The 18,590-nt window shown below is 37.6% G+C and overlaps 1 long non-coding RNA gene across 1 annotated transcript; it reads left to right on the top strand.

The window, feature by feature from the left end:
- The first annotated feature begins 9,748 nt into the window (after window positions 1–9,748).
- LOC149961100 (uncharacterized) lies at window positions 9,749–10,253 on the top strand. The gene is made up of 3 exons (XR_016479783.1): window positions 9,749–9,824; window positions 9,883–10,163; window positions 10,224–10,253. It is a non-coding gene; the product is annotated as an uncharacterized LOC149961100 (long non-coding RNA).
- Window positions 10,254–18,590: the final 8,337 nt, after the last annotated feature.

Genomic DNA, 18,590 nt, shown 5'->3' with positions numbered 1-18,590 from the left:
CCGTAGTGTTTTCAGAGGTGAAGCCCGAGTCTGGTATGAAGGTTATGAACTGGAGACAGAACCACTGGGTTGGAGCTGGTCAGGCTTTGTGCAGGCGTTCGAACGGCACTATCTGACCGCAGAGCGAGAACATCGGATCAAGGCCGAGATTGAGTTGTCTAAACAAGGAGACCAGGAGTCTGTGGAAGCTTACATAACTCGGATACAACAACAGAACCTGTCATTGCTACAGCCATTGTCAAAAGAAAAACTGGTGAAGTATATGATTAAAAATGTTCTGCCGATTTACACGCCACACTTAAGTAGATACAACTGCCACGATCTTGAAAGTTTTCGGGTGAAGGTTACCGAGATAGAACAGATGTTCGGACCGAATGCTAACCCAACCCCAGTTCAATTTAATCAACCTCGATTAAGTTATAGTCCAGTCCAGCAAACCAGTTCGAGTTATGGGAGGTCTCGAGGAGGACAGCGTCGGGGCCAACCTCGCTATACCACCAACCAAAACAACATAACCCACGAAGACACCTCGAAGAAGGAAAACGAAAGTCGAGACTGAACAAGGCAGGGACTCAGTCTCAGAATGTAAATAAACCTGCAGTTTTAAATATTAACTTACGTCAAGCCTACGGCATCTATTTTACTATGAATAACACTACCCAACTGGTATGTGTGGATACTGGTGCCGAAGCAAGCTTTTTAACTAAATCGTTTTAACATCGTTAGGACTAATCAAATCGTTAAAAAAATCTAACCAGATATATTTTCAAGCAAGTGGAGAAACTATACCGATATTTGGAACAATACCACTACAGACATCTATTAATGGTCACTCTACAGGTTGTCTGCACTTTAATGTTGTAGGGTCGTTGCCTTGTCCCGTAGTCTTGGGAACAGACTATCTGACTCGTATAGGTGCCGTCATTAATTTCAATCAGTACAAGCTCACGTGGGGCAATTATTCAACACAGTTACATCGCCTGGACAGTGAACAAAGGGCGAAAGAAAAGGTTATTCCAGACCATGTTATGGCCGATGTGGATAAAGCCATAAGTGGAGGAAACAGCAAGGTGAATTGGTTGAATTAATTAAAGAGTTTCCTACAGTAGTAACAGATCGTGTTGGCCAAACTGATTGGGTGTACCATAAAATCAAACTCAAACCTGGAGCCAAGGTGATCCAGAGTAAGCCAAGACGATTTACAAGACAAGAAAATGCTGTTGTAGAGGAGAAGGTCCAGTCGATGTTAAGGGACGGAGTCATAGTACCATCTGACACTCCATATACCTGTCCCGTCAGAGTTATTGGAAAGAAGGATGGAGGAAGAAGGTTTATTGTTGATTTATAGAAGACTCAACGATGAAATCGAAGACGATCCTTACCCCTATCCACGAATTAATGATATACTAGATTCTATCCAACAGCCAAAATACATCACGAAGCTGGACTTAAGAGCTGGATTATGGGAGGTCGCCATGGACCCGGACAGCGAAAAGTATACCGGATTTATAGTGGAAAGTGGCAAGTACCATTTTAAGTATATGCCCTTTGGTTTAAAAACGAGCCCGTCAACCTTCCAGCGGTTGATGGACCGAGTACTTAAAGATGGCAAGCATCTGGGGGTGGCCTGGTATTTAGATGACATCATAATCGCCAGCCGCACTTGGGCCGATCATATAAAAGCACTTCGATACGTACTATCACAGTTGCAGAAAGCCGGCTTAACTTTGAAAATATCAAAGTGTGCCTTTGCCTGTTCAGAAGTCAAGGTCTTGGGACATGTTGTCAACACCGAAGGACTCAGCATTGATCACGCTAAAGTTCAAGCCATTCGGGAGTACAAAATCCCTAAGACTCAAGTGGAATTAGCTACATTCCTGGGTATGGTAACTTATCATATACGTTTCGTAAAAGATTTTGCAGAAGTTGTAGCACCACTGCAGCGACTGAAGAAGAAAGGGGCAAAGTGGAGGTGGACTGAGATAGAAAATACAGCATTCGAAAAGATCAAAGAGCTCATTGCAAAAGCGGTTATCTTGCATATACCCAACCCAGAGTACCCGTTCATCGTCACTACAGATGCAAGCGATCACGCCATCGGTGCTATGCTCTCACAGATACAAGATGGGGTCGAGGTGCCACTAGCCTATACCAGCCGAGCTTTAGAGGAGCCGAGAGAAACTATGCAATCCCAGAGAAAGAATGCCTAGCAATCGTATACGCCATTGAAAAGTTCCGTTATCATCTACATGGTCAACATTTCACTGTGGTCACTGACCACCAAGCCTTAACATGGCTGTTTAACCAGAAAAAGCCAAAAAGTAAGTTGGTCCGATGGGCTATTCAACTTCAAGAATATAGCTTTAATGTCATTTACAAACCGGGTAAAAGTAACAGAGTAGCGGACGCGCTATCTCGCTCTGTTGAAGACCTAGGTGTAGACAAGGCCATTCCGTTGAAAAGTTTAATGACAATTTATTTAGCTGCTGGTGATCAAATGCTAGATCCTGTAACACTTCAAGATGTCAAACAGACACAAGAAGCTGACGAAGAGTGGACCGGAATTCTGGACCTTCTGTTAAAGGGAACAGAACAGGATTTATACGAATTTCGAAATGGTATAATTTTCAGGAAGGCAACTGCTTTCAGACCCGCCCGAGTTGTGGCACCGAAAGCTATACATCAACCTCTCATAGACATGTATCACCATCACCCCACATCAGGACATCGTGGAAGAAGGGTTACGGAGTTGAAAATTAATAATAAATACTTCTATCCGGGTTTCCGGAAGATAATATATCAAAACCTCAAGAATTGCACTATATGTCATCAATACAAGGCAAGTAATAACAAACCTATTGGTAAAATGATTTCTAATACATCTACAGATGAACCTGCCCAATTGGTTGGTATAGACATGATGGGACCCTTGCTGCCAACCCAACGTCAGAACAGGTATATCGTTGTAATCGTTGACTACTTTACCAAGTATGTGGAGCTGTTCGCCATCCGCAACATAACAGCGCATACAGTGGCCAACGTATTTCTAAAATATATCTCTCGACATGGTTGTCCTGAGCGAGTTTTGTCCGACAATGGTACACAGTTCACATCTGCTGTCTGGAAAGACATGTGCCGGCTAATGAAAATCAATCCAACCTTTACCACGCCATACCACCCACAGACTAATCTCAGTGAACGAGTCAATCGAGTATTAGGAGAACAGCTAAGTATGTATGTCGGCAGTACCCACAATAAATGGGATCTTGGATTAGAACTACACCAGTTAGCGATCAATTCAGTTCACCATACCACTATTAATAACTCTCCATTTTTCCTCACTTATGGCAGAGAAGTACGTTTACCCTGGGAAGTAGATAACATCCATGAAGAAGAAGTGGACTTGTCTGTTTTACAAGAGTACGAGAAACGACCACTCACAGAACTACAAAATGCCTTAGAAGAAGCGCATAAATACTCCCGTATAGCCCAGGAGAAACAAAAATATTATTATGACCAACGTTATAGCGAAAGTGAACTGGAAGTTGGACAGCTGGTGTGGAAAAGAAATCATAAATTATCTAACGCCGCCGCAGGAGTGATGGCCAAACTAATGCCTAAATGGGAAGGACCGCTGCAGGTTGTTAAAAAACACAGTCCCGTGACATACGAGCTTAAAGATTGTAAAACTGTTAAACAGGTTGCAAAATGGCACGTTAATCAATTAAAATTTTATATGGAGCAGGACGATGGAGATCAGTACGAGGAAGTTCATGAAGTAGACATCGATAACTTAGTGGAAAGTCTAAATCCATCCAATGAGACGTCTTTAGACGAAGCTACTAACATCAATCCTGAGGTACCTACAGAAACAGACTTAGAAATTAGCCTGATCGAGCCTGAGCCGATTGCAGAAGTACCGAACAGCTTAGAGAACCTAATCATCTGCAACCTGGAATTGGTGGAACCAGGAACACAGTCTGAAACCGAGAAAGAATCTGCCGAACCAGGAAATCAATTGGAAGACGACGAAGAATCTCCATATCTTAAACCACTCAAGAAGGGTTGGCTAGGAGAAATAGTAATGCGTAAAAAACAACCGCAAGGTAACTTAAAAAAAAACGAATTGGGGACGTATATTATTATTCTCCAGTCCCGTTTAAAAAACAAATCCGGTCGAAGAAAGAGTTGGAGAGAATGTGGGAACCCTTCTTGGATCTTGGATTAGTACAGGATCTAAATAGTGGAATGTTTTGTTTCAGTCCCGAACCAATACCTGGGGCAACCATAGATCAGGAATGGTTGCGCAGTGCTCATTGAAAAATCATTAATTTTAAATATTTCAGATGGATACAACTGTCTTTTTTATAGGCGTAGAGGAAACAACCGTCGCAGGCGAATATCGTCCGGATATACCTTTTCCCATCATATCGAGAGAAACATATCATCTGGTCGGACGTCATAGAAAAGAAGAAGCTGACGTAGACGATAATCAATTTTATCAACAATATGGTGTAAAAGGGGTAGTAGCTGTAACCCAATTACCAATCAGGTTTGGAGAAAAGAGTATAACCACAAAAGTGGGCATATCAACCGACCTTGACAGTTATAGTATATTAATAGACCCCAAAACTGAATACGAATTAATGTTTTCATATGATCATCAAGTTCACCCCACAGAGTACACGGTTAGCACTGAGCCGGAACCTGTCCCTGAAAGATCCACCTCTCAAGCCGAAACCACAACAAAAACCCAAGAACCCAATACCGAAACGAAACAAGTGGTACGATTTAATGGTAGATTCAGATTGTCAACACCAAGCCCAGAAAGACGGGTGATCCTGACTGAGAAGACACGTAAGAAGCCAGCGAGGTATTCAAACACAAGACCTCCACTGCGAGAAAGTCGAGAGACACCAAGAGTATCAGCAGTGCCTGTTCCAGCACAACGTACACACCGACGATGCTACCGTTGTGGACACCCCCACCTAGTAAAGTATTGTCAGACAGAGCGAAGGGTACCGAGAAGTTACGAACAACGACAAAGTCACCGTCTACCTCGCTTAAGCAGACGACAAATGCCGTATTCATATAGAGACGTGCGCAATTTACAGTAGAAGAAGGAAAGACTGAAGAGCGTTATAAAGTTTATAAATGTTCTAAAGAAATTAATTCACTTAATATTTGGTTCTTTTATAGTAATAATATTTTTGTAGCCATAAAGCAATCCTTTCAACTAAAGGGGAGGGAGATTTAACGGACTCGATAGAGGGCACCGCTAGAAAGAGTAAATCCAGTGGTGCCGAAAGTATAATCAAAACAAAAACATATATAAAGAGAGCCCCTGTAAGAGACGTGTGGCAGAACAGAGCAGAGAGAGAGAGGGCTAGGGGACCCGTCTAAAATAGATGAAAGGATTGCTTGAAGGAGGAATTGTTAGTCTGAAATAAAATTACCTTTGTTAACCTAAACTGAAGTGTCCCTCACTTTAATAATGATAAAATAGTAGTGTAATATCTCTAACGTGAAGAGTAGAAGGAAAGTAAGGGCGAGGCTCCGAACCTGGGTTCGGGTTTGGGTTCGGGATCGAAATCCAGGATTTAAGGGATGAAATGGGGGTAAAATCGTCAAGAAGTCAATGTATTTATGATATTTCTCGCGACGATTTGTTTTTTCGTATATCAACATATTGTGTCCAGGCCAACTTGTTTATTTATCTCGCTTATCTTGAAAGATACTTGAACGTATATCTTATCGCGTTTTATCGTACGGAATAAGTTAAAATGATGTAAAAAGTCATAACCTAGGCGGCGCGTGCGCGGATTCCCCGGGGGACGCGGTTAATTTGAATTTAAGAGTGTTTTGACGTCATGGAATATTCTTTGTTAAAGTAGAATGGAAATATTTTAAACTTCATTTTAATAGCATTAACGCGTAAGTAGTACTTAAATATGATTGACACTTGAACCTATCTCACGAGTATTTCAAACGAATATTTCAAGTTTAAGTATGAGAAACGTATCGTTCTCAAATGATACTTGAATATACTATAAAAGGGGTTGTATAGGGTTGTCGGAGATCATTCCACGGTTAACTGCGATAGCTATATTCAAGATGTCTAAAGCTCAACATATTTGCCCTACGTGCGCGAAACGTTTCGCTACCAAGTCCTCCTTAAATCGGCATGTTAGAGAAGTACACGGTGATAGACATACGTTTGTCTGTGAAGTATGTGGTAAAAATGTTGCTAGATTGGAACATTTCAAGAGTCATCAACGAACTCATGACTTGAATGTACCCGGTCCTTCTGAACCCATGGACCTGTCTCGCACACCGTCACCAATACAACTTTCATCAGCATCTTCCCGTACACCATCGCCATACCGTCCACCTTCACCTAGTCTGCTTCAAGACATTCAACTAGAATCCCTCCGTACACAACCATCTGCAACGGATTTACCCGACAACCCAACACCATCACCTGCTCCCGCCTCATCAATACTTGATGAAACACGACCAGCATCCCCAAGTATGGTCCTGGCCTTGAATGATACGCTAGCGTCTATTCGTTATAATGCCGAAGACTATGATATTGATGCAGGGATGTTTATTGGACGTTACCGAGCTGCTTTCCGTAAATTTGTAATGGAAAGACTTGCCAGTAAACGCGGAATAAAATGGTTCTTACTCGTAAGATCTGTTTATATGAGACCTTTAGGAGGGGTGGAACAAAGAGCGGAAGTACGACCCTATTTCCGGAGCACTATGCAAACAACATTAACGCTCGACATCATTGAAAGCCAGCTGAATGACTGCATTGAAACAATACAGTCAGCAGCGGAAAACTTTGAAGCGACAGGTATGTACTAAAATTTATAAGTTATATTTTGAACTAAAACATTATATTTTTGATAGGATCGGGTTGGGTAATTGATCGTATTCTGCATGTAGAATTAAATGTAGCATCTTACCAACCGTTGCGGGGGTCATCGTATATGGAACTACCTGAAAAACTATCTCGACGTCACGCGATTCTTAATATTAGAAACGAAAATGATGAGAAATGTTTTCTCTGGTCAATTCTAGCTAAACTTCACCCAGTTTCTAAGCTTCATCACCCTAACAGTGTTTCCAAATAAAGACCTTATGAAAATGAACTTGATACCAGTGATATATCTTTTCCTTTCAAATTAAACGCTACAGAACTTAAAAAATTTGAATTAATGAATAATTTATCAATATCTGTGTTCGGCTTCTCGGGAGATATATTCCCTCTTTACGTAAGCGCTAACAAGTGTGGTAAGGAAAGGGAGGTTGATTTGCTATACATCACCGATGAAACTAAAGATATTGACGATGGGAATAGACATTACTGTCTTATACGAGACCTAGGAAAACTGTTACAGCATCTAACAAAAAACAGAAGCACAAGTTATTACTGCAGGTAATTTAGTTTCCAATATATTAGTTTGCAATCTACTAATTAATTTCTGAAATAGAATGTGTCTTCACCGATTCAGTGGAAACAACGCGGAACAGCGACGTGATGCACATATCGAAGAATGCGCCACCCACGGCGTCCAAAAAACAGTTTTCCCTACCAAGAAGAAGACGCTTTATTTTGATAAATATGAGTGGACGGAAAAAGTAAAAATAAAAATGATTTAATTTAACTCTTAATGAAATGAAATTATTAGGTGCAGTATGTATTTTACGCCGATTTTGAAGCAATCCTACCGAGAGTTCAAGGATGTGATCTAGATCCCGATTTAAATACCAGCAAAGTAAACATGCACATCAGCTGCGCGTATTCGTGGGTGCTTGTTGGGCCTAACGGTAAGTTATTTGACAAAATTCCCTTTAGATATATTACAATAGGATACTTATAGGTGTACCTGTTCGAACCGATTGCTATCGAGGACAAGATGCAACTCGAAGATTTCTGGAGTCTATTCTGGAATTAGAGAAGGAGTTGATGGAACTCATTGAGACAAATGTACCAATGATTATTACCCCGGAGGAGGAGGAACAGTTTCAAGCTGCTACGCATTGCTACATTTGTCAGAAACAGCTAAATCAGGGAAATATGCCCGCTGTTCGAGATCATTGTCATTTCAGCGGAAAATATAGGGGGCCAGCGCATAACGTCTGTAATCTTCAAAAGAAAGTTCCAGAATTTATCCCTATTTTCCTTCATAACCTTAGCAGGTGAATTTATTAAGTTAATTAACCAGGAAATATACCTAATAATAATAAATCTTCATAGGTACGATTTACATCTTATATGTCAGGAGATTGGTCATTTTAAGGAACAGACACTTGACTGTATTCCTTCCACTAGCGAAAATTATATTTCGCTGAAACTAGGTAAAATATATTTAATTATGAATTTAACCTTAACATTAATTTTATTGTTTTTTAGGGAGATTTCGGTTTTTAGACTCTTATCGATTTCTAAGTGATAGCCTCGATGCTCTAGTATCTAATCTCGTTTTGGAAGAAGCCAGTAAATTCCAGATTGTTAAGAAATATTTTGAAAGTGAGAAAGTTCAACTGCTTTTGCGGAAGGGGGTCTACCCGTACGAGTATATGGACGATGAAAAGAAATTTGAAGAGACGATGCTGCCACCTAGAGAAGCGTTTTTCAGTTCATTGAAAAATCAAAATATTTTAGAATCTGATTATTTGCACGCCCAAAATGTTTGGACAGCGTTTAATATTCAAACATTAGGTAAAATTACAATAGTATAAATATTTCCAATCTCTTAAACTCGGTTTTCGTAGGAGAATACACCGACCTCTATGTGAAAAGCGATGCGTTGCTCTTAGCCGACGTTTTTGAAAATTTTAGAACATTATCTATAACTCATTATAAACTAGATCCCGCTCACGCTTACACCGCACCAGGTTTAGCCTGGCAAGCAGCTTTGAAGATGACCGATGTTCGCCTCGATCTCATACTTGATATAGATCAACACTTATTTATTGAAAAGGGTAACGCTTTTGTGATATTTTAAATATTATTGTATTTACATTGAATTTTTAGGGATTCGAGGCGGTGTTTCAATGATCTCAACTCGTTATTCTGAAGCGAATAACAAATATATGGCCGACACATATGATTCGTCTAAAGAGAGCAGTTTTATATGCTATTTAGTTAATTTACATTTTAAAAAAAATTATTTTTTTATTTTAATTATTTTAATTTTAATTATATTAATTAACTTAATTTAACTTAATTGAAGATGCTAATAATTTGTACGGTGCTGTTATGTGTGAACCACTACCGCTAGGCGACTTCCAGTGGGTTCAGGAGGATGATTTGCAAACACTCTGTGAAAATATTCTGAGTATTCCCAATAACGTTGAAAACGGATACATTTTAGAGGTAAATAACAAGTGTTATAATTATTGAATTATATTTTTAAAGAATTGTTTCCTTTGCAGGTGGATCTTGAATATCCTCCAGAGTTGCATGACTTACATAACGATCTCCCAGTAGCGGCGGAATCTAAAGTTATTACACATGATATGCTATCTCCATACTCCAAAGATCTCTTAGGAAAATTAAATATTAAGGAGAATCAAAGTCTACCAAAACTTCTTCCTAATTTAAATAATAAAGAGAAATACATAGTACATTACCGCAATTTAAAATATTATGTAGAATTAGGTTTGAAAATAACCAAGGTTCATCGAGCTCTAACCTTCACTCAAGGAAAATGGTTAGAAAAATATGATAGTTTCAACACTGAACAGAGGAAATTATCCAAGAGTTCATTTGAAAAGAATTTCTGGAAACTTATGGTTAACTCTGTTTTCGGGTAAATCAATTTAAATAATTTATTGCTGTTTTTTCCCTTACTTCATTTAATTCTTTAGAAAAACAATGGAAAATTTACGGAAGCATATAAATTTCGAGTTGATTCATAAACCAGAAAGAATGTAAAAAGTTACAAGTTCCCCGCAGTTTGAACACTTTACCATCTTTAATGAAGAGTTAGCCGGCGCTCATAAGAAGAGAGCTAAAATTGTTCTTAACCGGCCTATATTTACATGATTCACCATTCTAGATTTATCCAAGGAGCTCATGTATCGGTTCCATTATGGATTCATAAAAAATACGTACGGGAACAAAGCATCACTATTATTTACAGACACTGGTAATTTAATTTAATATGCATTTTTTATTTAAATAGTACTAATATATAAAATATTTACAGACAGTTTAACGTACAACATTAAGACGTATGATGTTTATAAAGACTTTGAAGTTCATAAAAACCGCTTTGACTTCTCTGATTATCCACCTTCGCATTTCCTTCATTCTAATCAGAATAAAAAAGCTCTCGGTTATTTTAAAGACGAGACAAATTCGCAGTGAATTCAAAGCTTTGTAGGACTTCGTCCAAACCTTTATTCTATTAAATTGTACGGGGAGTCTAAGACCGCTGAAGAGATAGAAAAGGAGTTGCGATTGGGGAAATCTTTAGAGTCAATTTTAAACCATAAAAAGGTTTGTAAGGGCGTTGCCATGAACGTTATTAGAAACGTCATCCGCCACGAAGACTATGAACGTTGTCTTTTTAATCAAGAAACCATGTCAGCCGAGATGATGCGTATAGCTAGTTTCAAGCATGAACTATTTACTTTAAATACTAGAAAACTTTGTTTATCACCAAATGATGATAAGAGATACATTCTACCCTGCGGGGTTCGTACATTAGCGCACGGTCATAAAGATATTGAAAAATTATTATGAATGCTTGTATTTATGTATATATAAAAAAAACTGCTATTGCTATAAATTGCAAAAAAAATTATTTTATTGGATACATTTTACACATAAACTCTTTAATCATTTTATCGTTTACATATTTATCTTTCTTAAACCTAGACACAATGTTATACATTTCTATTCCTTTACACCTGTTTATAGCAAAATAGATACAGAATGCTCCACACGTATTACTAGAATTACTCTGTAATTGATTAGAATTAAAAGTTACAGTTTTACTGTTTCGTTCAATAAAGTCATTAAATTTAAAATAATCTTTCGGGTTTCTAAAGGAATCCATGAATTCACAATTTTTATGTTTAGAAAAATATATTAGAACCCAGTGTTCTCCAGGTTCAGCACTCGTATCGGTATTTACAATAAATAGAGAAGGGAATATTTTTACGTATTTAGGTAGCTTGTCAGCCGCGAACACGCCTTGAAATATACTTTTAGTACTTAAATCTTTTTCAAGAATTTTAGTTATCTGTAGCGAATCCATTAATTACTGTAATCGAAAATCACGGTTCGATTTTTATCAATTTCAATCCAATTTTGAAACTCAGCGTAAATTAGAATGGAAATCGTCTCCGGTAACGGTTTTGCAAATTTTAATTCTAATCTCAGGTTACTGTTTTTTACAAGATGCAAGTGATTAGCGTTGTTATTAAGATCCGAGGTTAAATTGTACGCGAATAAACAATTTCCGTTAGGGTAATCTTCCCGACTTATCTGATTCCCTTCATCTACGTTCCACTGATTAGTTTGAATGAAAAGATTGCAATACGCTTGAATATATAGATTTTCCTCAAAGTTTAGAGATAACGCCTTATGAGGGACGCTGCTACCGTCAATGTACATTCCAATGCTTGATAAATCGAAATGTTGAAAGTTGTACGGGGATTTTTTCAAATCTCTTAGAAACGCTTTTTGTTCCACAAACCCGATAACAACTTTCTTGGGTGCTTGTCCAGTAAATAAATGATCTTGCACACTAGCCATAAGACCAGCGGGTATAGAAAATGAGGTGCACTCCGAACGAGTTACAGGATATTTAGCGGTTCCATATTGTAACGCCTTGGCTTGAGCGAGCGATAGTTCCGGTATCACTTTAACTTTCCTCAGATAAAGGGAAGCTGATAAAATCTCCACTTTACATTTTACGTCGGAATGAACGCAAAAAGCTGCTTTATTTTTATCGAATTTAAATTTCAAATCAACCATATTTAATAAAAAGCGTGGTTGTTGACATAAATCAGTATGGACTACGCCTAACAAGTCAATCGCCCCTTTTTGCGCTAAACTCGCTCGTTTAGAGAAACCATCGTAATCGAAAAATGAATCGAACTTTCCAGGCGTATCCCGATAGAAAAGTGAACTCGTTAAATAACTTTTTTTCGCAGAATCTCCGAACGTTAATAAAGTTTGTATCATACTTTTATAAGCGTAATTTTGACTGGAAGGTGTTACTGATCTTTCATTAAGAAATACGTGGACGTCGCTAAAAAGCGAATGAAGAAACAAATTCTCGGGGGCGACATTGTCGGCTGGAGTTCCGGCGGCCCCACCCGCAACACCTGGAACCGCGGGTTGCGGTAGTTGACCATTATCTTTAGTTACCTTAACTCGAACGTGCAGCAAAGTTTGTGAAAGGTCTATATACGTTTCAGAGATACCGTTGATAGAAAATGTAATTGATGCGTTATCAACTATATTTGATATTGGATTATACTCAACCCATTCTCCACCAATAATCGAAGATTGTGTCATAGGTACTTGAAAAAAATCTAGCTCGGAATTTATACACTCAACTGAGTGCGGGTGTAAAAGGGACATTATGAGAATATATCGGAACGTTTAGGGAACCGTCCTTTCGCTATCCTGCCTGCTGTTGAAATGGCGCTTTTCGACTGAGTTCGTTTCCTTTTATTTCCGGAACCCGTCATTCTTTTAATATGATCCGTAGCTGAAGATGTTAGTCTCATGGCTTCATCAGCTGCTGAAGCTAAAGTTTCCCTTCCAGCGTTAATAGAATGCGATTTAAGCGCTGTTTTACTTGGGACTCCGCTAACAACATCGGTCGCTACTTTCGCTCCGGTACTTAACAGTTTTTTTCCCAAGTAAGTAGCGCCTTTCTTCAGTAAAGGTACCGCGAATCTAAACGCTGAAGATAATATATTTCCTAGTCCATGTCCTCTTTGCACGGCTAAACCTCTATATACAGGTATTCCACCGAAACCAACCTGGTTTAAATAGTAACTTTCATAATCAGTTCTTGAAGGTGAATATTCAGACCTCATGATGTTAACTGTTCGCTCTCATAAGCTAGAATGAAGGTGTGTCCTGAATGATTAAAGGTTTATAGTGAAGTCCACATTTTACGGGGTTTAAAATGTAATACAACGTGAGCTTTTCCACTATGAAACTGTATTGGCTCACCTAAATCATCTGTTATATTAATCTCTATAGTCTTAATATTATTACACACGACTGGTAGGTAATGAGGTTGTGAAAATATTTTTGTAGTTGTTTTCCCATTAGACTCGGCTTTCTCTTCGATTTTTATGATTCTTAATAGAGGTGCTAAACTATCCCCAACAACGCTATTTTCAACCAGATCAGAATAAACGAATAAGGAATGTAACCCAGCGTTCATATCAACTGGGTAGGGGGTTATCATTGAATTTAAAATGGTGAAATCATTATCTCTTCTGTCCTTAAAACCTAGTAAAATCGATAGATCGGGGCCAATTACAGCTCTGATTTTCGGTTGCAATTTAACTTTAATTCGATTAGAATAATTTAAATAAGCGAATGTAACTTGTTCTTCTTCTTGGTTGTGGACGTTCATAACATGTAATAGTTCTTCCGGAGTTTTATAAAAACCCGCGGGAACTTCAATTATTTTATCATATTCGAGAGGGTCTTTAACTAGAGGGTTATCAGTCATTTTATCATATTCGAGAGGGTCTTTAATAACCAATAGATTAGGTTTTCGAACGTTATGCCATGTCCGAGGATAGCTTATTTCCGCTAACCCAACTTCGTACTGTTCCTCAAATCTTAACGGTTCAGCTAAATACGTTCGAAATTTAAAAACGCTATTATCTTGGTAATATAATGACGAGGAATCTGAAGGTAGCGTTACGTAAAAACTCATTTTAAATCCACTTCTTGTATCCAAGAATTAAATGTAGGGTCGTAATCTTGCACTTGACATACAGTTCTACGCGGCCGTCCGATTTTTTCCTCTTTTTTATTACTTTTTCGATTATGAAGTAACAGCCTTTTATATCTCGACCAACAATCTGAACCTCTTTTCGATAGAATACTCCTAAAATGGGGTTAGAATTTAAATCCATCAGCTTATATACAGGTGGGTCACGTGGTCGTCTCTCAGCTATTTTAAACAATTCTGTAGTAAAATTCGGGTTATATTTCTTATCGAAAATTGATAAATTTCTACTTATTCTACAAATATATCCAATTTCAAACGCGTATGTTAACGGAGGAGAAAAATTTACCGAACCGTAAAGATTTTTCCATATTTTAGCAGAGTTATCTAGAGTAACTTCCGCGGGTTTACATTTAATTGATCTGTGATAACTATTGTTATAAGCGTTTATAATATCATCTAAAACGTCGATATATTTAAGGGTGTTATTCTGCGTGAAATAGCGATATAAACGAGATTTAAAACTTCTAATGAATCTTTCAATAATGGACGCTTTCATTTCTGATCGGGTAGCGAAAAATTTAATGTTCCTTCGTTGTAATTCACTCTGCACTTCTTGACAGACAAATTCGTTTCCATGATCACTTTGAATTCTTTTCGGTTGACGACCTTTTTCAAAAACGTTACGTAACGCTTCTAAAATTGTTACACCTTTCTTATTTTTAACCGCTACCGCCATAGCGTATTTGCTAAATATGTCAATAATACATAATACGTAGCGAGATCCTGAATTATATTTAGACAGCTTCTGAAAATCTGCCTAGTCCGCTTGCCACTGTTCGTCAATTCCATAAACAATAGTTCGATTTCGTTTGAATCGTCTTCTAGCAGGTTTATGCAGCGTATATGTATCCTGCTTTATTAGAAATTGTTTTACTTTTTCCAATGAAACCTTTAAACCTTTATGTCGAGCTGAATTATAGAGCGTTCGAACTCCAGCGAATGACCCTGGGTCTGCGGGATTAGTATAGATTTTCTCAAGTTCTTTCTCCATATTGGGTAATATTTTGATGTAATGGCATGTAACGCCAAAAAAGGAAATTAAATAATTCTAATATTATAATAACTATGATAATTAATACAGCTGTGATAATTTTCGGTGATTTTGAAAATGATTGTGATAAATAGGCTAAAAGTCCCAAAGAGACCGTTTCTGTACAACCTTCCATTGTAGGCTTATATTATGAAATGAGAACAACATTATCAGGTTAATATATTTTATTTAGTATGTATCCAAGGTCTTAGAGGACTAGGTGAAGATGATGATAACATTGAACTACTTGGTGGTGTATGAAATACAGCGAATGTTTTTAACAGTGTCAATCTTACAGGATTTTTAATTAAACGTTTTGAAATATTTGACTTATGAATGCCCTCGTAAAACTGAGTAACTCCTATAGGATCAATCGCTGTTCCAGGCGTTTTTCTCACAGCGTCATACAAAAGATGGATTATATTAGATCCTCCAATCACTTGTCCTCGAATAGAAAGCTCTCCTGAGTTGGTCCATCTAATATATCTCGGATCTTCCGTAGTCGCTTGTTATAATGAAATTGCATCACTAACATAAGTTGCAGGTAGATAATAAGATATTTGCGCGAACCAAGTTTTAGGTCGTTCAGAGTTTTCAATAACGGGAGAGATTTGCTCTTTACGTACGTAAGTTAACCGTCGTTGGAGAATTTGATTGTATAATGCTAATTTCTCTGATTCGTTTAAATCTGGATTATCTAGAATAGATTTCATTTCATCATCGAGTGTCTTCTCTTTTTGAAGTTCAGGTGTTTCTTCTGTTTTGGAAGGTGTAGTGTTTTTTAATCTCTCCATTACATCTTCAGGTACTAGAAGCATTTTTCGAGCCATCATCGGTTTATAGCTCGGCTAATTGCACTTCCGGCGACTGAGCTAACGATAGATAGCAGTGGCGCTAATAAAAATGGAAGAAAACCACCCTTTTGTACCAGTATCTTTCGTCGTTTTGATATAGGTTTCTTCTTCGACACGTTTCGTATAACCGCGCTATGTTTCTTTAACCGCTTACGATGACGTTCTGACAGTTCAATTGTTCCGTGCAATACATTTATACAACATTCAACGAGAGCCAATATAGCTTCCTTGCTAGCGTATTTAATAGCTGTCTTTCTTTGATTTAGATTACAGGATGTTAGGAAACGTAGAAAGTCTAGGTTTTCCTTTACTCGTTTTGAGACATCCATTTAGAGATTTTCTTAGCCTTTCTTAAAGCGCAATGAACAGTTTCGGAATGAAAAGGGCAGTTTAATTCAACGTCTTCTAGTTCTGATAATTTAGGACAGCCGATATCTTCGATGTTAGTTACTGGAACACCGAGGAGTGTCGATAATACTGCAGCTTTTTCTAAACCTTTAGTGAAAAACGAAGTAGCTTTTTCCGCTATCTGATTGCAAATGTCACGTCTCGTTCTGTAAGGACGTTCGCCGTCATTCCATCGAAGATGACAAATGTTATGAGATATCCATCTGCATTGTCTTTTATCTTCGTTTGAAAGCTCTTTGAAAGGGTATGGAGATTTGAAAGTAAACACTTCCGATTCTTCAGTTTCTAATACTACGTAAGCTAATTCTTTAATAATCCACTCTCGATTAACCCTAAAAAAATTCCCTTCTATAATACACTTCATTTTGGAATAAAGACAGCCGATTCTTCACCCGGTATTAAACCTGTTCGTAGTAAATACTGATCTGGGGTGTGAGGTTTCAAGTCAACTAATAAATACCCAAACTTCCGTGACGTAGCTTGTTGAAACGCATCAATAACGTATTTGCTATTGGTTGGAGATATCTGCCTCGCGAGATGATAAATTGTTGATTTATCTCGTGGTGGTTTAAAAATAAATAGATAATGAGCATTTAAATTTAAAGTTCTTATTTCTTTTCCGGGGTAATAAAGGTTTTGCATTAAAATTAGTACGGAGGAGTTTCTGTGATGAGATCCACGAATAAATAAATTAGTTACATCTTTATTATTAGATATCTCGTATAACAAATCGTCTAAAATAACTAAATTCCTAATTTGCGGGTTTAATATATTAACATCGAGTAACCCTTCGTGAAACTCGACTGAAGGTGTGTGTTCTAATATTGATTGAAATAGTTTCGGCTGATACTCGGTATAACACCATATTATCCTCTCCGGAGGTGGGGATATACAGGTCTTCTTATATTGAATCAACCGTCCCACCAGGAATGACTTTCCGCATTGGGTGGACCCGGCTACAAGCCCATTCATTGGATGTTGTAAGCTTAAATCCATAATGGTAAATGAGAATCGGAACATTAGTGCAATCAATTTTATTAGTTTTTTAACAAGTTTTTAGCATTGCATATTATTAGTGACATTATATTATTTAAAATTTCTTTCGACAATTCACAGCGAATAGTAAACATTTCAATAATATTTTCACAATCTACCGACATAATTATTTCATAAAAATGCAAATCTACACGCTTAGAATAATCCGTCATGATACAATCATGCTGGAGTTGAGATGGATGATCAATTTGACAGCCATTGCACGCTTTCTTCAGAGCTTCGTGTAATTGTTTAATTACAACGTTAGTCATCGCCTCCTTTATTTCCTTGATTTTCTTTAAACACTTCTGAATCGACTCGTACTGGTCGAGGAAATTCAACCAAGAAGATTGAGCGATCCTCTTTAGTCGGTAACAGTTTTCCATAGTTTACTCCATAACCATGGTACATTTGTCTAACATCTAAAACCTTTTGTTCGGCAAATCTATGAACCGAAAACCGTTTGGTTTCAGAACCTGTGAAAACCCACGAAGTTTCAGCTTCGTTATTGAAATAAGCTTCAATGGCATCTTTCTTTGTCCATAGCTCTTGCAGTTCCGCTTCTGTTAGTTTGATACCCTTTGTTAAATCTAATAGACCGCAGTGGATGGTTTCATCTGCATAAACGATTAACCCTTTGTCAGTAGACACAGGAAATGAACAATTCCTATAAAATAAATACATTAAGACCAAGTTAAGAATTATCACTGAGTATTCCTACTTACATTTTAAGGTTCCTCGGAGTCACTTCCAATACAATTCAGATGGTGAACTTTCTAAATATGGTCTTACTATTATACGGTTTTCCCTTTTTATACTCTGAAATTATTTATCTTCGATATCTTATTTATTAAAATGGGGTTTAAAATTAATTCCATTCTACGTATACGCATTTTGAAGTGTATCGCGTTACGTATATTGGAATTTACCCGGTTCTCATACGGAATCACGTGTACAATTACAATACTTGAGAACGATACGTTTCTCATACTTAAACTTTAGATATTCGTTTGAAATACTCGTGAGATAGGTTCAAGTGTCAAGCATATTTAAGTACTACAATGATATTAAAATGAAGTTTAAAAATATTTCCATTCTACGTCATTTTAACAACGAATATTCCATGACGTCAAAACACTCAAATCCATGTTTTAAATTCAAATTAACCGCGCCCCAATCCGCGCACGTTAACCGCGTCCCATATTCCATGACGTCAAAAAACTCTTAAATTCAAATTAACCGCGCCTC

This window comes from Leiobunum rupestre, chromosome 1, assembly GCF_980474605.1.
Source record: "Leiobunum rupestre chromosome 1, qqLeiRupe1.1.hap1, whole genome shotgun sequence".
Classification (NCBI taxonomy): domain Eukaryota; kingdom Metazoa; phylum Arthropoda; class Arachnida; order Opiliones; family Sclerosomatidae; genus Leiobunum; species Leiobunum rupestre.
This window is presented reverse-complemented; position numbering and strand designations above follow the sequence as displayed.